This window comes from Solanum lycopersicum, chromosome 10 (genome assembly GCF_036512215.1).
Source record: "Solanum lycopersicum chromosome 10, SLM_r2.1".
NCBI classification, from domain to species: Eukaryota; Viridiplantae; Streptophyta; class Magnoliopsida; order Solanales; family Solanaceae; genus Solanum; species Solanum lycopersicum.
In genome coordinates this window covers 7,595,546-7,623,328 of record NC_090809.1, presented here as the reverse complement: position 1 = coordinate 7,623,328, position 27,783 = coordinate 7,595,546, and the positions used below count along the sequence as shown (strand labels likewise).

General features: G+C 33.3%; 1 long non-coding RNA gene across 3 annotated transcripts; it reads left to right on the top strand.

The window, feature by feature from the left end:
- Positions 1-601: 601 nt before the first annotated feature.
- LOC104649553 (uncharacterized) lies at positions 602-26,500 on the top strand. Of its 3 annotated transcripts, none has more exons than XR_011211980.1 (5): positions 602-3,197; positions 9,147-9,666; positions 17,848-17,911; positions 20,611-20,636; positions 20,746-26,500. It is a non-coding gene; the product is annotated as an uncharacterized lncRNA (long non-coding RNA). The 3 variants fall into 3 exon arrangements; XR_003243961.2 differs by having other exon boundaries at positions 609-3,197; positions 9,211-9,666; XR_743476.4 differs by lacking the exon at positions 20,611-20,636 and having other exon boundaries at positions 612-3,197; positions 9,211-9,666.
- The last annotated feature ends 1,283 nt before the right edge of the window (positions 26,501-27,783 follow it).

Below are 27,783 nucleotides of genomic sequence, written 5' to 3'. Positions count from 1 at the left end.
TGATATTTGTAAGATAATCATCATTTTTCTCGAAGTATTAGGATCTATATCGGTTGTTATGTACATATTATTTTGCCACAACCAAAATTAACATGTAATTAATTATATTCATTATATTTTTTTTCATATTCATTTTTCTCTGTTATTTTATTAATATTCATTTTCATATTTTGTGAAGTCTAAAAATTCATACTTGAGCCATAATTTCAAGTCCATAACTTGGGCGCATTTTGTATTACAATCCTATTTAAAGAAAGTAAAAATTTAAGGAATCCCATAGTGTAATTCAATAATTACATTCTGTCCCAACAAATTTAGTATTTACAAAAAATCCCTTAAATTTGTAGTTCCGTAATACTTTAGACTCTAGTGATACATGGTAAATGATACATGGTAAGTTTAAACTGTTGAGAAAAAATGGGGAAAAAATGGTACAATTAATGTTGTTACTAAAACAGCTTAATTTTAAGGTAACAGATCATTAATCACCATAAAATCAGCACGTAACTGGATATTGATTTCAAATTTTGAAAATCAAAATTATATCATCTATTTTGAAAACATTTTTTATGAACAATCATGGCGGAAAGAAATTTAGTCGTCAGTGGAAACACAGATGTGGGTCCTCAATTGCAAGCTTCTTAAGCAAGGTTAGTCCCAAAAAAATCAGTTGTACAACTCGACAGTGAAACATTATTCGAAATTTAATTTTGCTCTACGAAATCTCAATTTTTTTTTCTTTAAGGTACGACCCTAGACAACCCAGCAGCAGACAGGCAGCCTCTTGTTACTGTAAATTTTTTGCTTTGTAGGTGGCGACATCAATTTTTGTTTTCTTATGTGTATTGGTCTACCCAGAATACAAGTATTTGTCATAGTAAGCCATAAGTTGAGGAAAAGGTTTGAACTAATTGAAAGAGCAATAAGAAGAGGACAATATATATAAATGCATATTTACTCGTTAGTTTCTGCTCTTGTTGTATTGTATTACTTTTTTCATAATCTGGGAAACTGCTACTGCAATTAAAAACAAAAAGTAACAAAACTAAAAAAAAACATAATTATTTTTCACTCATGCTCCTCTTGTCATTGGATCTCTCCTATTCCTAAGTCCTAACAACATAAAATAAAAGAATCTTGGAAACAAAAATCATTGTCATCTCCCCACTTGGCGTTACTCATTTGGTCTTTACTTCATCCTGCAAATACATTGACAAACGACAACGTACATGTATCAGTGAATCAACTAAAACATTATAACATGTGATTCATATCTAATACATGTATCAGAAACATCGACTATAATATACACACTAATTTTATATGTATCATCAAGTACAATGGATGACGCATTTATTAAACTTAGTGAATGATACATTATAACAATTTTCAAAACATGTATCAGTACATCAACTAAACAACTAATACCTTACTGATACATGATATCAGTTTTCAGAAATTCATACTACACGCAAAACATGTGATACATATCTACTACATGTATCAGTGCATTGACTAAACACTGTACACACTGATTCTATATGTATCATCAAGCACAGTTGATGACGCATTTACTAAACTTATTGAATGATACATTATAACAATTTTCAAAACTTCATGATACATATAAAATATTATGATACACAACAAATTCATGTATCAATTCACCATCTAAAACACTATACACACTTATTCAAATGTATCAGCAAGCACACTTGATTCCTTAAAATTTTTACTAATTTTAACAACAGTTTTAAGTACCAAAATACTAACCCGAGACAATTTTAATTCCTTAAAATTTTTACTAATATCATATATCCTTCTATTAATTGACGGATCCATTACTATGATGTAATTAACAAAAACAAAAAAGAGAAGAATATACGAATTGATGATGGATTAACTATAAAAAAGGTCTGGGTTCTTACGATTCAAGATTAGGAAGAAATAGTCGAATATGGATTAAGAATAAAAAGAAGAAAATAAAAAAATATGCTGGGTTGAGAAGATTCAAAATTATGAAGAAATAGTCGAATGAAGACGATTAAGGAAAAAAAAATAAGTGAAAGTTGACTTTGGTAAGAACAAAACGGTAGAATGCATGGGAAGTTACCCTGCTTCCTAATTTTTTGAATTTTGAAATTCAAAATTTCAAAATTTGTTCTTTTATTTAAATTTAATTAAATTTAATAATTCAAAATCAAAAAGCTGATTAAAAGGTTGAGTGTTTAAATGGATAAAATTTAAAATTCAAAAACTGATTTAAGAGGTTGAGTGTTTTAATGGAGAAAAAATAGGCATTAAAATTGGTAAATGTGTATTATAGAAGAGAGTGTAATATATCTAAAAACTTACACTAAAATAAAAAAAATAAGAAATTATGTAATATTTAAAAAAAGTAAGAAAAATTAGAGAATATAAAAATTATAATTATGTATTTAAGTTATTTTTACTTAAAGAAATGTTTGTCCATTAAGTTAGGTGGTGGATAAAAATGTTAGTGGTAATTTTCAGATTTCCTTTGGTCTTGAAAGACTTCTTTTTAGTGTTCATATTTTCCAGCAAGTTACCAAAGTTCAGCCGAAATCCGACAAGTCCACCGCCCAAAAGACCCGGTTGCTCTAACCCATTTCTTTTTCCATTTTTTCTGGTGAAAAGTTAACCCAACGCTTCTCCTCTTCGCTGCTGTTGTCAGCAGCTCTCTTTAGCTGCAGCAAACAACAACAAGTGACTCCCGGCCAAACCACCACCTCAAATTCCCAAAACTGCCAGCAAACAACAACTAAACTAAACCCCAGCCTCCCTTTATCTTCCTTTTTCAGTGAGCTTTTGCAAACAACCAGACCCTTTATCACTTTATTTGCGTCCATTCTTGCCATGAAAATCATCTACGGTGAAAGCCTCATCGCTTTTCAGTTCTAACCAGCCACCAAATCGCTGCTAAACCCAACCCCGTTCCTTCACGTACAGCTAACCAAACAGAACCCTACCCCTTTCCCCTTTTTTTTGTATTTTCTACTTGTTTCTTTGTAGGTCTCAAGCGAGCTCGACTCCAGCTACATTGCCGGTGAAATGGATATCCAACCAATGCCATCACTGGCCGGCCAACATAAAAAAATAGCAACGCCAACTCCGGCGAACACAATCAGTGAGTTCACAAGTCCAAATCAGCAACACAACTTGATTCCGGCAAATGGGTATTCTTCTTTGTTTTATCTTTTTACTACTTCACTTTGTTTGTTCTCTACATTTCAGATCTGGCCGGAGGGGTTCAAACTCCGTCCATTGTTATTTTTCCATAGAAACTTTGTCTTGTTTGATTAATAAAAATGTTTGGTTTGCTACTCTACTTTGCCCTCTTTTTAACTTTTGGGTCATTTCATTTTTGCTTGTATTTATTTATTTGTTGACTCATTACTTGCTTCATCCAATAGTTGCTGCTTTATTTTTGTTTATATGATTTTAGATTAATTAAAATTATTACATTTCACTTTCTAAAAATTTCCAGCGAACTGTGGTGCTCTTGTTTTTATTAGTTTGTTATAAAGGTTATATTATATCGTTATTTGTTAATTTCATATGATTATGTAAGAATATTTTATTTTTCTATATCATGTTATTTTTCTCATTATCTTTGTTGCATTGTTTATTTGGTTCATACTATTATCTTATTTTAGTTTTTTTCATCTCTCAATATTTGTTATCGTTACAAGTTAAAATTGCCGATAAAGAAATTATCGTCAATTTCCAAGGTCTCTCATGTCAATAAGACGCGTTTTTATTTTTAAGTTATTATTTCATGTATTCAACTTTATTCATATTTATTTATTATTAACGCTTTTACTAAGTGTGTTTACAAGTAACCAAGACTTGTTTCCCTGAAGCTATTCAAAAGGACTTCGAATTATATTTTTCAATTCATTATTTTGTATATATTGATGTTAGACAAACCTTAAGTTAATATTATTATTTTATTTTATTGTGTGTATTGCATGTTTATTATATTTGTACAATATTTAATTCTCCTGCTCAATATGAAAAAATAAACTCAGTCGGGAACCACAATTGTGCATTTCGAAGGATGTCTAACCCTTCGGAATAACTTGAACCCGTTACCTAGAATCAATTTAGTTTCTTAGACTCTCTTTTAAGCTAAATAATTAATCAGTTTCCTAGTTTTCCTAAAAAATTAGGTGGCGACTCTCTTTTCCCTTCAATCCTTTTCCCTTTAATTCCCTTTCTAAAATCTTTTTACCCGTTTTAAAATTATTTTAACTAATTCTTTTTAATTGAGTCACCGCGACGTGGCTTCAATTCAAAGATATCAACAGAGGGAACTTGAATCTCATTTAAAACACTTTTCTATAATATCTGAATTAATGGATGAGTGTATTGATGAAGAACAAGGCCCCTACATTCCACGTAGAAAAAATAATATTCCTCACTTGAGGGCCAAGAAGTACAAGATGCAACATATATTATTTGGTTCATTCATCTTTATAACCCCCCCCCCCCCCCCCCGAGAGTAGTAGAAAAATAGATGCAAAGTTAGGGGTAAAATTTATTGGGAGGCAACCCAATTTATAGTGTAACTTCTTTTAAATTTTTTCAGTATCATTTTTTTGGTTTGTTTTTACAGGTTTTGGATAAGTCTGAGTATCCAAAATTTGAAGCTAAGGAGCACGTTTGAGCTTAAGTGTGGATGATAACCCGTGATAAAAAATTGAGAGAACATGCTACTAGCCAGGCCTAAAGGCCTGAGAGAGTTTTTCTAACCCTTGTTTTAAATTTTATTTCATGCTTTGGGGACATAACATCTTTTTAAGTGTGGGGTGGAAAAATAAATTCCTAATTTTTATTGTTTTATTGAGTCTTTATTTTTTTTAGGATGAGTTCCTTGGCTTTTGTTTTTGATTCTTTTCCTAAGGATAGTCCCTTTTGAATCGAATGTCTTTTAATTTTTGTAGGAATATTTTTTTTAGAGAAAAGAACAAGACCCTTTTTAGTGGTGTGATACTTGCTATCTAGATTTAATTTTTGAGTACTACTTTCTTGTGAATCTTGACTGATAAGGAAATTGCATACTTGTTTACATCTAAGCTCATGATTGTGATTTTGTATATAACTTATTTTATTTTGTAGTTTGTTATGATCCTATATCTTTTAGAAGTGAAATTGGTCTATCTTGATTGATACTTATGCCATGTATGGTGAGAATTTATTTATTCCATGTTTTGCATCATAATCTAGAACTTGCCTGCATGTTATTGAAGCGGAATAAAAAGTGTTGCTTTGTTTAGGAGATAACAATAGATTTTCTTTGGTTTGTCTGGTAAATTTTAGCCTTTTCAGATATTATATCACTAGTATGTCTTTTTGAGTCTGTATCCTTTTGTTGGTAGTCATATTTTGTCCTTGACTATTTATAGTCCCTAGTTTTTGCACCTTGCTTCCTTGAGCATTATAGCATAGACTTATTCTAATTATCAATGCTGAGAAAAAGGGATGGGGATGGTTGAATGAAAAGGTAATTAATAATAGTTACAAAGTGCTTAAAAGCCCCTCTTTGAAGTAATGTGATGTAGAAAAAAAGATGAAAGAAAAGGTTACCTTGATGAGAATCATTTGTGCAATAATTGTTCAAGAGAGGGCTGAAAATAAAGCGAAGGAAATAATGGGTGATGAAGTCTTAAATTTCAAAGTGCTAAAGGAAGTGTAAGTCACTATTATATAGTTTTCCTACTCGTCTCCTAACCTACATTACGACCCGTTATAGCCCTATTTGATTTTATTCAAGCATGCTTAATTAGTGGAGATGTACATAATGGGTAAGCCTATGGTTCTTTGTGCATACAAATGAATTTTATATGTGAGTGAGAGAGTTGTTCTTGATATGATGTCCTCAATTTATATTCAATATTTTTGAATTGATTTGTGAACTATTTATTTTTGTGAGGGCACTTGTTTCATGACGGATATGTGATTTTATTAGTTTTATTTGATAAGAGCAGGTGAGTTTTATTTCAATTGAGCTTTTTTCAGTCATCTTTCTTTTCATCAAAGTTGAAGTTCCAAATTTGATCTGGCTGTGCGAATGTTCCCTTATTTTTCCATTTGAGATTCTTATTGATGCTGGATTATCCTTTAAGTTGGGTGATTAAGTTTGATTTAGGTGTGTGAATATATGAAATTTGATTTGGGTATGTGTGGTATGGAGGTTTATAAGAGATGAATTAGAAGGAATAAATGTTTTGTGCGTCAATTGGATTCTATTTCCAATGTAAGAACTATTTTTTAATTTTTTTTAAAGCTCTCTGCTTGTTTATTGTGTGAAAACAAAAATGAAATTGGATTTCATTTTTAATATAGAAATGGTGGATAGGCGTAGTTTATAAATTTCATTTCTGTGCTTAAATGGATTTTTTGTTTCCCTTTCAAAGTTTGTATCTTTGATTAGTTTTGTGTTTGTTTGAGCCTCTGCTCATATATGAAAAAATCATATATTTTCACATGCAATAGATTTTGGTTGTCTTTTATTACATGTATAGATTGATTTTCTTTATCAAAATTCTTTTCAACTTCCTCTGCTCATATATGGGTTTTCCCCATCTGAATTAATTTTCTAGGTTTTTTTGATGTTTGATTTTTCTTGTGTTTGGAGTCTTTTTTGGTTCTGAAGCTCATCTCTCATCTCACATGGCTGAATTCAAAGAATTATACCACTTATTAATACATATGGAATCTCCGTAATGTGATTCTATTTACCATTTCAACCCAGGATGAGGTAGTTTTACTCAAGATAAGTCAACCCAAATTGCTCCTAAGCATATTCATGTAACCCTTTTGTTTATTTGTTTTTTTTTCTTTCTTGGATTGTCGGCATACAAATTGAAGAGCTTCTGTGTATTTCTTATTGGTTCTGATAGGGAAAAAAAGGAATGACAAGTCACGTTGTCAAAGAGGAGTTTCTCTTCTCTATTTCTTTTTTCCTATTTTGTTTTTTTCCACTTTAATTTGTTTTGTATGGTTAATTTGTTGTTATGTTGTTTCTTTTCTCACCTCTCTTTCTACTGTTAATATTTCCGCCTCATTTTCCATATTTCTTTTCTGGTAAACTTTTGTTTATCAGAATTCCTAACAACTATTGTTTGATGAATGCAAATTACAAAAAATACTAAATTCATTCTACAATTTTTTCACGGTGCGGGGTGAAGTTAAGAATTTGCAGTTATTACAATTAAGGCTTCGGCTACATGTATGTCCTTTCCTATTCGTTATTATGATTTCTTTTTCTCTCATTCCTCATTTTATCTCCTTCGTTAGTGTCTTTCCAGTAACCCTGTTCTGTTCTATTTTGATTGATAGAAGATTTGGGTGTGTTTGAGGAGTTTAAGGATACAAAGTTATTGTTTTGCTACCGATGAAGAGGAAAATTACTAGAAAATTAACAGAAATGTATCTAGACAAATTAAGAAACTATTAGTAGCTGGTATAAATGGAAACATGATCTCACAACCATAGTTATATCACTTAAATGAATTGGATGTTTAATATTATTTTTCCTATCAAACTTCTTACTTTCGCAATATGGATTAGGCATTTCTTGATTTTTGAATGGGCTGAAATTTCGCAAATCATTGATGTATTGTTCTTACTAGAAGTAGTGATAGTATTATCACAATCTAATACATACTTTTCATGCGTGTCTATTCTATTTTAGTGTCTTGACATATATGTATGTGTATATATGTGTGTGTGTAGGTATAGATTATAGATTATAGTATAGTAAATACTAAGTAACATTAGAGATGAAATTGCATTAAATAAGATTTCTGAAAAAGTATGATTAGTGCATATAAATGGAATGTTGAAAGTAACTGGTTATGACTGGCATTAAGATGACAAATATTTTCAGCAGAAAAAAACCTTTTGAGGGACTCTATTACCTAGATAAGTAAGAATTACTCATGGCCATGGCTACAATCCATTCTTCCAAACTTGGTAGGGGTCCATTAGTATGTACACACATTCATCATCCACCACTCCTGTCCCCACTTTTCATTTTCTTTTATAAAAAAAAATATTGCTATTTGTCGAATTAGCTTTACACATATTTCAATTATTTCACATTATTACTTACAATATGAATTTTATTGATTATCTAAAGAGCAAAGCAGAAAAACGAGTTTAAATATTGATATTATAGGCAGTATGGCAAATTGTGCTTATGACTTGATAAAAATTTAAGAAAATGTAATTTGTACATAGCCGCTGTTATTTTCTCCCAACTTTTAAAACAAGTCTAGCATCCTGATTAGAGAACTTCTATCAACTATGCTATAAGAAACTATACTCATTCTGAGCTTATAGAAACTGCAATATGTTAACAATGTCATTATGATTTGTCGCATGACACTTATATTTCCATTTGAGTATTTAAACCTAATAAGTCTGTTGTTTTGTTTGTCTAAGCTTCCATATACTCATATGGATATGCACTAATTTCATACATTTAAGGTGAACTATTAGATATGATATTTGATTGATACAAATTGTAGAAAAAACTAAATTCATTTTACAATTACTAAATTGTATGTTCTTAAACAAGTATAATTATCAGGAATTAAGAGTTATTTGGATTGGAATACTCAGGTTGGGTGTCTAAGTTAGTAATACAATTTGTATCTTTGTGCTAAATAGATCAAGTGATCAACTTGATAACTCTACTATGGCTACGCCAGAAAGCTTGGTTTAGTTTCTCCTACTTTTGAGGAATTTTCTTCCGAGACCTTTTCAGTTACTACTATGTACAAATAAAAAAAAGGAAAAAGGAAAACTTGTCACCACAATATAGGAATCGATTTCGAGATAAAGTTCAACCAATAAGAATAAAACATATCTAAAAGAAAACTATATGAGGTAATTACCATTTATCGTGCCCTTAAATTGTCCAATTTATTTGTCCAATGAGTTGAGTGAGCAGCAACATAGCCCTATATTGACTGAAAGGTGTGTGGGATAACATTTTAGTCGTTTCTTCTGCTTTCATTTGTTGATCTTTTTTTAAGAAACAGAAAAGTTATGATATAGTCTTCTAAAAAATAATGCCTTAGATTCTTAATTTTTAAATGTCTTCTTCTTTTCAGTCGTTAAGACATCATGAATGAGATTGTGAAGGATGCATTTGAATTATGTGAACCTGCTTTTCAGGGTAAGTGTAATGACATGAGTAAGAGGAAAATTAAGGGAAAGAGTAAGGGAAAGAGTACGGAAACAAGCTTATCTTCCCTGTTCCAGTCACTTGATACTATTGATTGTAAGGCTTTACATTATTTTTGATTTAACTGAATACATTGATTTAACTATTTAGTTGAGTTAATGTACTTTCTTGCAGTAAATCCTTCATACAACTAAGGGTGATCATTCATTTATAAGGCAAATCTCGTGTTAGATATTCAGCTTGATAGTTTTTTATTAGTTGAGCTTGTCATTTTCAATCACTAATTTTCTATTGAGATCAATAACTTTATTGCCTTATATCTTTTGTCTTCTTATTAGCTTATTCTCAATACTAAAAAAAGTTCAACTGGAGTACTTTAAGAAGGGCCGTTGAAAGAGCTAAAACTTTGATGAACCTATATACTTTTGGCTGAATAATTCTTGAAGGTTTGTTATCTCCTCAAGTATTTCTATTAGTTGTATGATTTTGTGGAGTTTAAGTTGAGTTTCATTGTTGTGAGTTGCTTAATCTTTGTATCTTAGGTAGGTTAGGAAACTTGATGCCAAATCCCTACAGATAATCAATGACTATCCTATCTATAAGCACATTCTTTTTTATTATCCTTGGTTGGTAAGGTGCGTGTTAAAGTCATTCATTTATATTGAATTTGTTGCATCAACGGAGAAATCTAGGGTAATTAACAGGGGAAAAAGTTAGATTTGGTGAATTCATAGCAAAGAAAGAAAACAAAGGGTCATATTTGATATACATTTGTAGTAAAAAAACTTGAATGGAAATAGAGGAGGTTGTTACCACTTTAATCATCCTTAGTCTTTCTTCTTGGCTTCGGAGTCAATAAGATATTCCTGAGATTGTAAGTTTCAAAAATGAAACAAATGAGAATATAGTTGAGATAGCAAAGTTGAAACTCAATATGGATATAACTGTTATATATACTTAAACAGTGACCTAGCATGGAAATGTAAACGGTAACAAGTTCATTGAGCACTTATATTTATTCTTTCTAATTCTATGTTGTAGTGAGCTGTCTTTCTTTTGTTATGTTCTTTTTTCCCACTTTTGAATTGACAAGTTCTTCGACCTTCTTGATTTTATCCTTGGTATTAAAGAGTTTGTTGAGTTGTAACAGCCAAACTTATCATGTATATGACTCATTGTTTATTGATTGTAAAGAGTTTGTTTGATAAAGAGCCTAAAAAGGTGCAACTCAAATGTGAAATCTACTTGTACTATCATATAAGACTTAAGAAGAAAAGGACTATTTTCACTTATATTTTTTGTAAAATAATGAAATTATACAAGACATTTGTTAGTATTTTGAAGGTCTATTTGCCTCATAAAGATAAATTACAAATTTGAAAACAAGTAAAATCCATAAAGTTGTTGGGCTCGTGTCTACATGGGCAAAATTTACCTAGTATAATAATATATATATATTTAAGTTGTATATTGGAACGCAATGCCTCACGCGGAAAATAGAAAGGAAATTAATTTCTTTTTGGTTTTGGTTTCTTAATTTATTTTGGACTCAATTATTTTATTTAGGGTTTACTATATTTATAAATAGTCCGTACAAATAATTATTGGAGTCATTTGATATTGGGGAAAATCTAGAGGAGGTACTTTTGAAGAAAAAGTCGTTAATACTTTTCAAGTTCTTTTCTTCTTCTTGTTTTCTTAGAGATTAATAGCTAAAACCTTTGTTTTGGGTTGTAGCTACGAATTGAATGTTGATTATTAATGGTGTTTTGAATCAATTTTTGATTGTCATTATAAGTTACTTCTACAATATGAAATAAATCTATTGTCTAATCTTAAAATTGAGAGAAATGAGGTTAGATAGACGAAAGAATATAGAGAGCTCGATTGACCCATTAGATTGAGGTGATTTGTGTTTAGAATTGATGCCCGGACAAACAATTTGCCTGGTTAAGAAATAGGATGAAATATAAATGCTTGCTGATTAGTTCACTTATCCCCGCCCAATGATGTAGTTTGGTATCTAATTGGAGTAGGCGAAAAGAGCTGTGTAGCCCGACTCATATAATTAATCCTATAAACGAGTAACTTGACAACTAAAATTAGTTCTAAGCCAAAAATATGATACATGAAATCCAATATATGTTGCAGCCCAGGAATTTTTCAACTATTGTAAGTAATTTTATTATTTTTATTTCTACATTCTTTTCTTGTGACACTCTTAAGTAAATAACTAGACTAGTATAATTAATAAAAATAGTTAATTGACAAGTCCTTTGGGATCGATAATCTGATTTTTTAAGAGCCACTATATTACTTGCGCGACCAGATTATCCATCCCAAAGGACTTCTCAATTAAATATTTTTACTAAATTATATTAGTCTAATTATTTACATAAGAGTGCCAAAAGAAAAGAATATAGAAATAAAAATAATAAAATTACTTACAATGGTTGGAAAATTCCAGGGATGCAACATATATTGAATTTCATGCATCATATTATTGGCTTAGAACTAATTTTAGTTGTCAAGTTACTGATTTATAGGATTAATTGTATGAGTCGAGCTCCACACCTCTCGTTGCCTACTCCAATTAGATACCTAGCTATATCGTTCAGTGGGGATATAAGTAAACTAATTGGCGAAAATTTATATTTCATCTTATTTCATAACCAAGCATGTTGTTCGTCCAGGCGTTACTCGTCAATACAAATCACCTCAATCTAATGGGTCAATCGAGCTCTCTATATTCTTTGGTCTATCTAACCTCTCGTATCTCGATTTTAAAATTAGACAATAGATTTATGTCATGGGCATCAAGCACGAAATTCTAAAACAAGAATATAGAAGTAACTTTTAATGACAGCTAAAATTTAATTCAAAAATCTATTAATAATCAACATTCATCCGTAGCTATAGCGCCAAAACAAGTGCTTTAGCTAATAATCTCTAAGAAAGCAAGCAGAAAAGAGCCCTAAAAAGTATTAACGAATTTCTCTTCCAAAGTACATCCTCTAGATTTTCCCCTATAATTAAATGCCTCCAACAATTATTTGTATATACTATTTATAGATGTAGTAAACCCTAAAAAAAATAATTAAGTCCAAAATAAATTAGGAAACCAAAAGAAAAAAGGAATTAAATTCCTTTCTGTTTTCCGCGTGATGTATTGCATTCCAATCGTGCCTATCTTCAAACTTGTCCACGTGGCAGCAGTTGCAATTTTGCAAATTTACTTTGCGCAATTCGCAACTTATATATTTATGTATTATTATATTCAATTTAATGTATTAAGCTGTCTGTTTGATTTTCTTCTTTAATTTTTCATATTTAATTCGTTTTTATTTCAAATTTTTTTAACTTTACGCCAATTTATTCTTACAAATAAAATACACTATTTAGAACGACCCATAAAATTAATGCTTAAAAAATAAAATATAAATAATAAATATGAGAAAAATAATAATTAAAAATATGTTTGGCCTCACATCAAGGTCTAACTCCTGTAGAAATCACAATAGATGAAAATTATCAATTTCAACAATTTCTAGCTCAATACAAAAAAATCAAGGACAAAGAAACTCATTTTGAACTACATAATGAATTAGTAGGACATTTACGGGAGCACCGTAGTATCCTTGAAAGCTGAATATTTATGTAGAATTAGAAATATTTTTTCAATTATGTAATATTTATTTAATTGTATTTCATTAATGATTACACTTTTATTTGTATTATCCATTATTATGCATAATGTATTATTTGCTAGCATTTTATATTATATAAAATGATGTTACAAAATAATTTTATATTAGACGATTATAAAAGGAAATAATATGAATTATATATGATAATTGTTTTAGAAAGAATTTTTTTTATGAAATAAGAAAATATAAATGAAATAAGAAATAATAATGTAATAATAAAGAGAGAGAAAAAGATTCTTTTTGGTGTAAAATTTGGTGCAGTGGGTTGAAGATTAAACCAAATTTGTTATTGGCATCAAATTTTGTGTAAATTTGATGTTTGGGTTGGAGATGCCTTTAGAAATGACTCGGGTATCAAAGCCTTTGTGAATATGTAATTAACTTGCTCTTCACTTCTGCAATAGACAAGCCTGATCTTGCATCCTTGGTGAGATCACGCAAGAAGTTATACCTCACATCTATATATTTACTCCTTCTGTGTAGAACTTGATTCTTTGACAGGTCAATTATGGATGTATTGTCACAGTGAATAAGTGTTGGTCCCTTCTGCTTAAAACAAAGCTCTTCAAGGATATTCCTCAACCAAATAGCTTGTCAAACACATGATGTTGCTGCTACATACTCTACCTCAATAGTCGATAAAGTTACAATAGGTTGATTCAAAACATATCCAAATGTTCTTTTTCTATATTCTACATTTCCAGCATAGTCGCTGTCGGAATAACCAACTAAATCTCCAGTTTCTTTCATCCGATGAAAATTCCTCATGGTAGCTTGTAGATACATCTCTTTTGGACATTCCATGAGCCTGCTAATGGGATTTACATCGTGCATGATATCAGACCTGGTTGTTGTCAATAACATCAAGCTTCCAACAATTTGCTTGTATAAAGTGTTGTCCACCTTTCTACCTAGAGGCGAATCTAGGATTTTTCGAACATGGGTGCACCAAGTAAGATGTATTGAAGTGTGAATTGATCCTTCATCCTCATGGTCGATAGCTCAACATTAATTAACCATATGGACAGTTTATACTTCTTATAGTATGGGTGCTAGAATATAATATTATACAAATTTTAGTAAATGTATATATAAAATATCTAATTTTACGAAAAGACCATGAATGCCGGTGCCCTACTTTTTGACTCTAAATTCGCCACTGTTTCTACCTTTAAGTTCTTTGATGAACTTAAAACCCTTTTCCATTAGTATGCTCACAAAATTGCAATTTTTCATCTGGAATCTATCCAGAATATCTTGCACATACTTTTTTTGAGAAATAAAAATACCATCAACATACCACTTTACTTTTAGATCAATAAAATAATGTATCATACCCACATTCGACATGTCAAACTCAACCATTATGAACATCTTAAAATCCTCAATCACAGCTATATCACTTTCGGTATAAATTCAGTCATCCACATATAAACATACCATTAAGACCCTTGCACCCTTCTTTTTTATGTAAAGGGTATGTTCATATGGACACTTTCAAAATTCATCCTTTGAAACATAAGCATCTATATGACTATACCAAGCTCTTGGGGATTGTTTTAGTCCATATAAAACAATTTTCAATTAAACACATTATTCTCAACACCATATTTCAAATATCCAAGAGGTTGTTTAATAAACAAATGTTTTGCAGTTCACCGTGTAGGAAGGCGGACTTCACATCCAACTGAAAGACTTTTTAAGCATTTTAAGCAGTCAAAGCAATAACCAGTACTATGGTATCTAACCGAGCAACATGAGAAAACACCTCTTCATTGTCCACACCATATTATTTCTTATACTTTTGCTACTAAGTGAGCTTTGTACTTGTCGACCTTTTCATTTTTCTTCAGTTTTTTTGGTAAACCCACTTGACAGCGATGATTTTCTGATTTTCTGGGAGATTTGTCAACTCCCCAGTGTTATTTGCTTCAATTACTCTAATTTCCTCATCCATTGATTGCTTCCACTTTAGATCTTTGATGACATCAAGAACGATATAGGATCATAGTTTGAAAATAAAGAAAAGTGACTAACTATATTTCAAGATTTATAAATCCCATATACTACATAATCTCCCATCTAGATTAGTGCACCTCTGCTATGTTGAGGACATGAGATGTGCACCACCAGAGTCATGTTTAACATCTCCGACATCTTGTATGTTGGACTTGCTTTTGAACTGATCTCCAAAGATCATTCTGGTTCCTCTTCATCTTCAACGGAAAATGGAATATGTTGAAATGAACTATTATCGCACCAATCCAAATTGCTTCTTCATCAAAATTAACATCTTGGCTAATAACTATTTTCTTGGTAATATTGAACACACGATAAGCTTTTGATTTATCACTAATATCAAGGAAAATTAACTTCTAACCTTCATCATCTAGCTTCTTCCTCGCTGCATCTGGAATGTGTGCATATGTTATACACCTGAAAATTCAAAAAAACTAAATATTTGGTTTACTCCCGCTCCAAGTTTCATGAGGTGTTTATTTCGAATAGAGATGGTAAGGTATCTATTCAATATATGTATGCTCCAATGAACTACTTCTACCCAAAAATCTTCTAAGAAGTTGCTTGTCTAGTTGTCTTTAAAAAACTTCACACTATATCAAGAATTCTGCAATTTTTCCTTTCAGAGACACCATTTTGTTGAGGTGTGTAAGTTGTGTATTCCATCACAAATTCTGCAAATTCTAGTGAGTTGTATTCACCACCTCAATCGGTCCGCAAGCATTTAACTTAATAACGAACTTCATTTTCAGCAAGCACTTTAAACTTCTGAAAAGTTTCAAGGCTTCAAATTTTTCATTTAAGAAAAAGAACCATGTATTACTAATTTATCATTAATAAAGCTAATGAAGTAATGTTTACCTCAATTCGATGTGGGACTTATCGTACCACAAATATCTAAGTCCACCAACTCCAGCTCCTTCTTCCACTTCTAATAATAGTGTTCTCGAAACATTTCACGTTGTTTCTACAAAGTTAGATTTGAACAATTCATCCTATTTAAATTGGTGTTACACTCATATCAATAGTGTCCAGATCAATTGTAACACCTCAATATTTGAAAGAATTAGGAAGATTTAAAATTGGGAAGAATGGAAAATCTGGAAAATTGGTTAAGTTAAGTTAAGTTTGAATTATGTGTCAACTTCAAACAACCATAACTCATATCTCAGGATGAGTACGAAAGATCTTGTAATTATTTTTTAATGCCGCCGAGTTTACTCAATTTCGAGTTCGTATGAGAGAGATATGTCCAATTGAAGTTGGGTTGTCTAGTTAATAAAAGTCAAAACTTGATTTTAAAAGGGTAGTTTGGTCTTTTTCTAACCCAATTATTTTAATTCATTTTTGGTAATCACTTAGGGGTCTAAACTGAACTTTGTTTACGGTTTTGAAAATTGAGTTAAGGCTTTAGAGAAGAGAAAAGAAGAGGAGAAAAGAGGATAAGAAGCAAAATCATCAAATTCTTGAAGCTAAGATCGTGGATTTCGTCAAGGAGTGATCCCTAAAGGGCATGTGAGATCACATAGTGTTGGATTAGTTCACACATGCGCCAATCATGATTCAATTTAGTGAAGTTGTATCAGTTTTAAAGAAAATTATGAGCTCTTGATGATAAACCGTTTGAAATCATTTGGGTTCTTGTTGTTGAAATTTCTTGAGATTGATTCATGAAATTAGGTGTGATTTCGAGTTGATTCTTGCATAAATTTATGACATATTCGATTCTAAGTGTCTGGAGAAATAACAAGTGAAATTAGATGGTTTAAAGTTGAAAAACAAAGAAGTAAATTTGGGATTTTTGTGGGAGAGGGTTGGGGCACCATGTCTCCAAGAGCGCCCAAAGCCTCCGAATTTTGGCTCTAGGGCACTACGCCAGCCATAGAACCCCACTCCAAGCTCTGAAATTTCAGGGTTCGCCTCCAGAGCGTCACGGACGACAGTTCTCCCACTTTTCCCCCTTCTCTTTGTACTAGTTCCTTATCAACGTACCTATATTTTATAGTCGATTTCTACACTCTAAGGTACATATAAACATCATGCAATTATCCATAAACACGGGGTCATGAACCTTGGAAAGTTAAGACTCAATTTAAGAGATTAAGGCTTAAGTCAAGTGAAGTTCATAGAATTTTCTAAAAGTCTTTTACAAACATATTAATTTTTTTTTAAGACTTAAGTTTTGTGTTGAGTAAAAAGTAAGAGTAAATTTTATTTATTCAAAGATTATATGGGAACTAAGTATTTTCAAGAGTTAAAACATTTTCACATTTGAACAAGAAAGGAAACATCGACTTCCAAGAGAGCTTTCGATCTATTTTTTGAGTAATTATCTTAAAATATAAAAATAATTTCACTTTTGAAACATATGAGCTGAGTATCTTGAGAGTAGTATTGAACACCGATATGTGGACGCGAGTTCATAATAACTGAAGTCTCCATAAATCAGGTAGCCATCATGGGTTTAAAGATCATACTTTTTAGATGATTCCTTAGAGCTTTTTAGCATAGACTAGTAGATCCAGTTAGTTGAGGCGTTCTATATGACGACAAAGTATAGGACAACTCTAGCAGCATGTGCAGAATGATGTATAATCACATAGACTTATTGTGATGGTAGAAACTCCCACAATATTATGTTTCTTTATATGTAAAGTGAGATGTTATTTGCTTTATTTAACAAATTGAGTTGCTACCTATTGTTTTAATGCTTTGTGTAAACTGCACTACTATTGATGATTGAATTTTCATTTATGTTGAGTTATTCATGAGTTGAGTAAAGCAAGGTAAGTGTTCTTTTCAGATTCATTTCAAGATTATGTTATGTTTAGTTTTCCTCTAACAACATACTCGCACATTCAATGTAATGATGACATTGTCCTACTTCATTTTATGACGCAGACACCGGTAACCAGGATAAATATCTAGTGCCTTGTTGATCCAATTGAGCACTCAAAGTCAGTTGGTGAGCCTTTTTTCTTTCTAGAGGATCCCTTATTATTTTTATTTAGTACTTTAGTTGTTAGGATGCTCGTAGGTATTGTCCAGACATTACTATTTGTTTTTAGAGGCTTCATAGACGAGTAGTTATAGTTCTTAGTCTTTTATTTAAGATGTTTTGGTATGCCACTTGAGTAGGTATCTTGGCTAGTTTGAATGTTTCTATAAAGACATTCAAAGTTTAATTCATAAATATGTTTTTTTTACTATTTCTTATGTTTAAGTATTTAGTTGAGTAAGTAAGCTAAGCCATGAATTCGCTTGGGGCCAATAATGAGTATGGTCTCGTCAAGGGTGTAGGCTCGGGGCTTTGAAAAACTTAGTATCATAGCACTAAGTTCAAGAGTCCTAGAGAGTCTATGAAGTCATGTCTGTGGAGTAATAGTTATCAGCGTGAACTCGCCACATCTATAATTAAGAGGCTACAACATTTATAAACTATCCCACTTTTTCACATTTATTTCGAGTAATAAAGTTAATCTCTACGAAGTTTCTTCTAATTCGTGCTAGTGCCTGTTTTTGTGTTGATCATGCCTCCATTAAGAGCTTTCCAAGGTCGTCCTACAAGGAGGAATGTTTTAGAACAAAGGGTAACTAATTCACCTGAAGTGCACCCTCAAGGAGAGGTCACAAACGCTAAAAATTGAGAAGCAATCTAAATGCAAAGTCAAACAGGGAGACCAACCAGGTTGGACAAATATAACATCTCGTGACTCGTAGTAGCCTAGAATAAGATAAGAAACTAAAATTTTTCACTTTTGGAAAGAAAAAGGAAAAACTATAAAATTTCCCAAAGTTAAGAAAGAGTGTTTTGGTCATTTTCAAACTGTCATAACTTTTAGCTCAAAATTAGTTAGATTCAATTCGTTATATGGTTGAAAAACACTTTGAAGATATTTCCAACGACAGCGCCTTTGCACAATTTCGATATCTTGTGACGAAGATATGTCTTCCGTAAATTGGGTTATTAAAGTAAAGAAAGTCCAATCTCAATTTAAGTAAGGGAAAAGTAGTCTTTTCACCCATCTATTTTCTAATTCGTTTTAAAGGTTTATTAGGGGTAAAAATAAGCCTTAATTCAGTTTTTAGAAAAATAAATTCACGCTTAGGGCTTGTAGAAAAGAGAAGATAAAAAGGAGAAGGGGCATAGTTCAAGAATTCGCCAACAACACTAAGGAATTGCGAGTGGAATTCGTCGGGAGTGATCCCTATCAAGGTATGTGAGATCTTTCCATGTTGGTCTAGTTCACCCATACACCAACTTGTTTAACTCAACCAATTTTGAGCAGACTGACTAATTAAAAGTGAAGTTCTAGAAGAACATTGTTGAATTCTTGTTAGTTGAGTTGTTACATGCCTTTAATTGATTTTATTCGTGTTTCTGGGTTTGTTTTTAAGTCTAATCTATTGGGTATTGAAGGTATTAGCGATTCTAAGTGTTTAGAGAAATATCCATGGAAATTTAGAGGGTTTAAAGATGAAAAACGGAGAAGAAAAGCCGAAACGCTTGTAAGTCAGGCCTTGGGGCACCGCACCAGCCAGAACCCCACAAGACAGACTCTATCCGTGAGTCTCTGACATGCCGTGCCAGTCAGATCCCCTCAGGACAGATTCTTTCCGTCAGGCTCTGGGCGCCCCACGCCACTCAGAGCGCCAAGGGCGCTTGGAGCCCCATTCACTCCCCATCTTTTCGTACTAGTTCCTAAGTGATGTACCCACATTTCTTAGTTGATTCCAGCACTTTAAGGTGCATCTAAAAATCATGAAATCATCCATAAACATGAGATCATGAACCTTGAATCCATAATCAAATTCTAGGAATGTTAAGATCATAGTCAAAGAAGATAAGAGTCAAGTATAAAATTTATGAAACAAGTCAAAGTAAGTTCTAAAAGTTTCCATGATTCTGAAACAAACATTTTTACTTTGTTTTTAAGGCTCAAAATACAAGTTGAGCAAAGAGTTATGAGTTGAATTAAATTCTTAAAAGTTATAAGGGAACTAAGTATTCCCTAAGAATTAAGTTACAAGTTAAGCAAAGAGTAAAGAGTTGCATTTATTTCTCAAAAGTTATAAGGGAACTAAGTAGATCATAAGATTTACAAATGTTTTCACATTTTGAGCAAGAAATGAAGATAGAGCCTTTGGCTAGTTTTAGTAAACAAGAAATTATGATGTACCAGAGATCTTTTAAAGCCAAGTTTGAGCAATTACCTCAAACCAGAAAAGAAGTTGTTTTTAAAACATATGAGCCAAGTATTTTGAAAGTAGTATTGAGCACCGATAATGGGAACACAATTTCTTATTAATTCAAGATCCCATAAACCTTGTAGCCAACATGAACACAAGAAGGGTCGTACTTTTTAGGTAATTTCTTAGTGATTTTTAGCATAGACTAGTAGATCCACTTAGTAGTTCAGTAACTATACAAACGAAAAGGTACAGGATGATCCTCTTGCAACATGAGGTAGATGTTGGACCATTGCTTAGGCTCATAATGATGGTTGCCAGTTAGAGAATCTCCCACCGAAACTATATTAGTTTCATATATAAGTAAAGTTGAGTTTGTTATTGCATTTTCTTTAATGAACTAAGTTATTTTACTGTTCTACAAATCTTTATATATATATTTCATATGCTTTTATTGTCTTATATTATGTTCAGTAATTCAGGATTTGAGCAGAGCTAAGGTAAGTTTTTTCTTATTCCTTTCAAGCTTTAAGTTGTTTAACATTTTAACTCGCATACTTTAAATTCAATGTTCTAATGCTAGTTGGCTTGCATCGTCTTATGATGCAGAGGCAATAACCAGGATTGGCATCCAGTGCCTCGTTGATCCTGCTTGAGCACTCAAAGTCATGGTGAACCTCCTTGCATTCGGAGGACTCTTTTATTGCTTTTAGTCTTTACAATTGTCGAATGTTGAAGGGTTTTCCCCAACATTCATCTTAGTATAATAGAGGCTTCATAGACGATAGTCAGTCAGATGATCAGTTTTAAGTCTCTATTTATCTCTTATTTCAGATATTTTATATTGAGACTTAAATGCCATTTTGTCTAAGACATTTATTTTAAAGTTATCCTTGTGAGAACAATTCTTGTTTCTCATTCAGTTAAGTCTTCCCCTAAGTTAACTAAGTCAGACCAAGGGTTCGCTCAAGGCCAGCAATGGTCATTGGATGCCGTCTACGTCCAAGGTGTAGACTTGGGGCGTGACAAACTTGGTATCAGAGCATAGGGTTCAAGAGTCCTAGGTAGTCTATGAAGTTGAACCTGTAGAGTATTGGTCATTGGTGTGAAGCGCGCCACATCTATGATTAGTAGGCTAAAATAGGAGGAATCCCTCACTTCTTTCATACTTTTTTTCATGCGTTAGAGTTTATCTATAAAAATATCTCTCTAATTCGTGCTTGCACGTATTTCAAATAACCATTCCTCCACTCAGAGCAGCAAGAGCTCGTCCAACTAGGATGAATGTTGAACCTCATGAACAAGAGTTACACAATGCACCTGAAGTGCAACCTCAAGGGGAAATTACCAATGTTGAGTTTTTGGAGGCTATCCAGATGTTAATCCAAGCGGTGACTAACCAAGTCGGGCCATTGAGAGGAGCTTAACAAGAGAAGGTTGACACTTCGATGATTTGCTTAATTCTAAGAATGAATCCTCCCATTTTCACCCGATCGAGCACTACAGAGGATCCAAAAAACTTTATGGAAGAGTTGAAGATGGTTTTTGATGTGATGCATGTCATTGATTTTGAGAGAGTCGAGCTAGTTGCATACCAACTGAAAAAGGTGTCTAGGACTTGGTTCGACCTGTGGAAGGAGGGCAGAGATAAGGATGCACCACATCCCTAAAAGAGTCAAAGGTACGAGAGTTCCTTACTTTGAAACATGACTCCTTGAGTGTTCATAAGTATGGGTTGAAGTTCACCCAACTGTCTTGCTATACTCCAGAAATGGTTAAGGATATGAGGAGCAGAATGAGATTTTTTGTCGTTGACTTGGGTCGTGCATCTAGCAAAAGGTCAGAGTTGTAATGCTGATAGATGACATGGACATATTCCGATTGATGGTTTATGTGCAGAAAGTTGAATAGCAGATGCTGAGATGCATAGTGGAGTATAGGTACAAGAAAGACAAGACTAAGAATGAGTCTGGGCAGCAAAAAGGTGGTTCGCATTGGTTACAATTTCATAAACAAAAGAGGCATGCACCATCATCTACTAGTGGACCCGCGCCCAGAAACAGAGGTGAGTATAATGGCTAGAATTCGTAGCACTTCAAGGCTAGACAACCCCTATAAAGTAGTGTGGCACAAGGAGATAGTTGGGCTACCACATGTGGTAGGTGTGGTAAAAACCACGCCAGTAAGTGTCGTGATGGCCAATCAGGTTGTTTCATGTGCAGTCAAGAGGGTCACTTCATGAAGAGTTCCTAAGTATAATTAGGGTGGTGGAAATTCGGGCAACAGAGTGTAATTTTCATCAGTTGCTCCACCAAACATGGTGCTCCTGGAGGAGCTACTTCTGGGTTGGTGGAGGGGAAAACCTCCTCTATGCAATCACTAGCCACCAAGAGAAAGAGATTTCCCTAAATGTTGTCACTGGTATTATCAAAGTCTTTAATTTTGATGTTTATGCCTTGTTAGACACAAGTGAATGTTTATCTTTTGTAACTCCTTATGTTGCAAATCAGTTTGAGATTCTTCCTGAGAAACTTTGTGAACCTTTTGGTGAATCTACCCCTGTTGAAGAGTCTATTCTAGAGCAAAGAGTCTATCGTGATTGTCCTATTTCTATCAATCACAAGAATACCATGGTTGATCTAGTAGAGTTAGACATGGTAGATTTTGATGTCATTCGAGGTATGGACTAGATTCATGTCTATTATGTATCAATAGATTGCAGAACTCGAGTTTTCAAATTTCAAATTCTTAACGAGCATTAATAGAATAGAGTAGTAGTTCAGCAGTGCCTAAGGGTCATTTTATTTTGTACCTTAAGCCGAGAAAGTTAGTTCCAAATGGGTGTATCTATTACTTAGTTCGAGTTAATGACACAAGTGCTGAGGTACCTTCCCTTCAGTTATCAAAAGTGTTTCTAGAAGTCTTTCCTGATGATCTACCCGGCGTCCCTCCTAAGAGAGAAATAGACTTCGACATAGATACCATCTCAGATACTCATCCTATCTCTATTTCGCCACATAGAATGGAACCAGAAGAGTTAAAAGAGTTGAAAGAACAACTCAAAGATCTATTAGATAAAGATTTTATCCGACCAAGTGTCTCACCTTGGGGCACCCCGATCTTGTTCGTAAGAATGAAAAATGGTTCCCTTAGGATGTGTATAAATTACCGCCAATTGAATAAGGTTAGCATTAATAATAAGTATCATCTCCAAGTATAGATGATCTTTTTGACCAACTGCAAGGTTCTACCTGTTTCTCAAAAACTGATCTCAGATTTGGCTACTATCAGTTGAAAGATAGAGGATGTGACATTCCAAAGACAGCTTTTAGAAACAGATACGGGCATTATGAGTTTTTGGTCATGTCTTTTGGTTTGAAATGCGCCTGCAGCATTCATGGATCTTATGAACAGAGTCTTCAAACCTTATTTAGATATGTTTGTTATCGTATTCATTGATAACATACTAATCTATTCAAGGAATGAAGAAGATCACGCTAGTCACCTCTGAGTAGTTCTTCAGACATTGAAAGATAAAGAGTTATATGCTAAGTCTCTAAGTGCAAGTTTTGGCTTAAGTCTGTAGCGTTCTTGGGCCTCATAGTTTCTGGTGATGGGATTACGATTGATACCCAAAAGATAGAAGCAGTTTAGAATTGGCCTAGACCCACGTCTTCAACTGATATATGAATTTTCTTGGGTTTGATTGGCTATTATAGACGGTTTGTTGTGGAGTTTTCATCTATCTCGTCTTCCTTCACTAATTTGACTTAGAAAACAGTTAAATTTCAATGATCTGAAGCTTGTGAGAAAAGCTTTCAGGAATTGAAAAAAAGGTTGACCAATGCCCCAGTTTTGACCTTACCAGAGGGTACTAAAGATTTTGCGGTCTAATGTGATCCATCTAGAGTTGGGTTGGGTTGTGTGAAAATGTAGAATGGAAGAGTTATAGTTTATGCCTCTAGACTGGTGAAGGTTCATGAGAAGAATTATCCAACCCATGACTTAGAGTTGGCTGCCGTAGTTTTTGCCTTGAAAACATGGCGTCACTATTTGTATGGTTTTAATGTTGATATATTCATTGATAATAAGAGCCTACAATATGTGTTCACTCAAAAGAGCTTAATCTCAGACAAAGAAGATAGTTAGAATTGCTCAAGGATTATAACATCAGCATTCAATACCACCCAGGTAAGTCTAATGTAGTTGCTGATGCCTTAAGCAGGTTTATATGGGTAGTACCACCCATCTAGAAGATTAGAAGGAAGAACTAACAAAAGATGTGCATAGACTTGCATGCTTAGGCATCCGAATAATGGAATCCGCAGAAGGATAATAGTGGTGTCCAATGGGACTGAATCATAGTTAGTGTCAGAAATAAAAGGAAAGCAAGACCATGATCCCATTTTGCTTAAATTAAAGGCAAATGGTCATAAGCAAAGGGTATTAGCTTTTGAATAAGGGGGAAATGGTGTATTGAGATATCAAGGTAGGTTTGTGCGTACCTATGGTGAATGGACTCCATAAGAGGATTATAGAGGAAGCTCATAGATTCATATATTCCATTCATCCAGGTTCCACAAAGATGTATTGTGATTTGAGAGAAGTATATTGGTGGGAACGTATGAAGAAGGGTATTGCCAGATTTGTCGCCAAGTGCCCTAACTATCAACAAGTTAAATTAGAGCACCAAAGGCCTAGAGGTAGGCTCAGAATATAGAACTTCCATAATGGAAGTGGGAGATGATTAATATGGACTTCATCACATGCTTGCCAAGTCTCGCAGACAACATGATTCAATTTGGGTGATTATCAATTGAATGAAAAAATCAATCCACTTTTTGCTGGTAAAGACAACTAGTTCGACAGAAGATTATGCAAAGTTGTACATTCAAGAAGTGGTAAGACTTCATGGAGTTCCGATCTCCATTATTTCAGTTAGATGTGCATAATTTACTACTTAGTTTGAAGTTTCTCTAGAAAGGTTTGGCTTCGAAGGTGAACTTAAGCATCGGTTTTCATCCTCAAACAGATAGGCAAGCGGAACGTACTATCCATACCTTGGAAGATATGTTGAGTCCTTATGTGATTTATTTGAAGGGAAATTGAGATGATCACCTACTTACAATAACAACTACCATTCGAGCATCCAAATGGCTCCATATGAAGCTCTATATAGGAAAGATGCAGATCTCTTATTGGGTGGTTCAAAATTGGTGAATCATGGTTGAGAGGACCAAATCTAGTTCACCAAGCCATGGATAAGGTGAAGGTGATTAAAGAGAGATTGAAGATGGCGCAGAGTCGTCAAAAGTTCCATACATATATGAAAATGAGGCAATTGGAGTTTGAAGTAGATAATTGGGTATATCTGAAAGTTTCACCCATGAAGGGCATTATGAGGTTTGATAAGAAGGGGAAACTTAGTCCCAATATATAGGTCCTTATAGAATATTCAAGATAATTGGTAATGTAGCTTATGAGTTGGAGCTACCACAAAAGTTAGTAGCCATTCATTCGGTGTTTCTTATCTCCATGTTGAAGAAGTGCATGGATGATCCTTCATTGATTGTGCCAATTGAGAATGTTAGGATTAAGGAGTAGCTTATCCTATGAAGAGATTCCGGTTTAGACTTTAGATTGCCAACTTCGCAAGTTGAGAACAAAAGAGGTTGCGTTAGTCAAGGTCCTTTGGAGGAACCAATTTGTTGAAGAAGCGACTTGGGAAGTTGAAGAGAATATGTAGAAGAGATATCAACATCTCTTTGAATCTGGAGAGAATGCATATCAAGGTACTAATTCTTTTCTAAGTACCTTATAAACTATGTGTAAACATATTGTACTTGCTTTTGATTTTGAGTGTTAAATTGATGTTACTATTCTTAGCATAGTGAAATAAATCTCATTTGAGGACGAATGTTCCCAAGGGGGAGATATTATAACATCTCATGACTCGTAGTAACCTAGAATAAGCTAAGAAACTAAAATTTTACTTTTGGAAAGAAAAAGGAAAAATCTGGAAAATTTCCTAAAGTGAGTTTTGGTCATTTTTAAACGGTCATAACGTCTAGCTCAGGATGAAATAGAGTCAGTTTTTTATGGTTGGAAATCCCTTTGATACACATTTCCAACAGTGCCACAGTTGCACGACTTCGATATCGTGTGAGCGAGATATGCCTTCCAGAAGTTGGGTTGTTGAAACAAAGAAAGTCCCAATTCGGATTTAAGTAAGGGCACAGTAGAATTTTGATCCATCTATTTCCTAATTCATTCTAAAGGTTTATTAGGGGTAAAAATAAGCATTAGTTCAGTTTTTAGAAAAATAAATTCACGCTTAAGTCTTCGAGAAAAGAGAAGAGAAAAAGGAGAAGGGAGAAAGATCAAGAATTCGCCAAGAACACTAAGGAATTACGAGTGGAATTCGTCGAGGGTGATCTCTATCAAGGTATGTGACATCTTTCCGTGTTGGATAAGTTCACCCACACACCAACTTGTTTAATTCAACGAATTTTGAGTAGATTGAATGATGAAAAGTGAAGTTATAGAAAACATTGTTGAATTCTTATTGGTTGAGTTATTCCATGCCATTAGTTAATTTGATTAGTCCTTTTGGGTTGTTTTTCGAGTATAATCTATTGGTATTGAGGTTATTAGTGATTCTAAGTGTTTGGAGAAAGATCCGTAGAAGTTTAGAGGGTGTATAGATGAAAACGGAGAATAAAAGTCTAAGCGCCCGTCCGTCAGGTCTTGGGGCACCGCGCCAGCCAGAGGCCAACAGGACAGACTCTTTCCATTAAAACCACGCGCGCCTCACCAGCCAGAGCCCTCAACACTGATTCTGTCCGTCAGGCTCTGACACCCCACGCCTCTCAGAGCGCCAAGGGCGCTTGGAGACCCCATTCACTCCACATCTTTTCGTACTAGTTCCTAAATGATGTACCCACATTTCTTAGTTGATTTCAACACTTTAAGGTGCATCTAAACACCATGAAATCATACATAAACATGATATCATGAACCTTGAATCCACAATCCAATTTAGGGAATGTTAAGATCATAGTCAAAGAAGATAAGAGTCAAGTCGAAAAGTTAAGAAGCAAGTTCTTAAAGTTTTCAAGAGTCCTAAACAAACATTTTTACTTTGTTTTAAGGCAAGCTACAAGTTGAGCAAAGAGTAATGAGTTGAGAAAAGTTCTCAAAAGTTATAAGGGAACTAAGTATTTCCTAAGAGTGAAGTACAAGATAAGTAAAGAGTAAAAAGTTGAGTTTATTTCTCAAAAGTTATAAGGGAACTAAGTAGTCCATAAGAGTTACAATTTTTTCGCATTTTGAGAAAGAAAGGAAGTTAGACTTCCAACAGAGCCCTTGACTAGCTTTAGTAAAGAGGAAACTATGATTTCTAAGAGAGCTTTTAAAGCTATGTTTGAGCAATTACCTCAAACAAGAGAAGAAGTTGTTTTCAAAACATATGAGCTAAGTATTTATGGAGTAGTATTGAGCACCGACATGGGGATACATTTTCTTATTAGTTCAAGATCCCATAAACCATGTAGCCAATATGAACAGAAGAAGGGTCGTACTTTTTAGGTGATTCCTTAGTGCTTTTTAGAATAGACTAGTGAATCCACTTAGTTGTTAAGGTTCTAT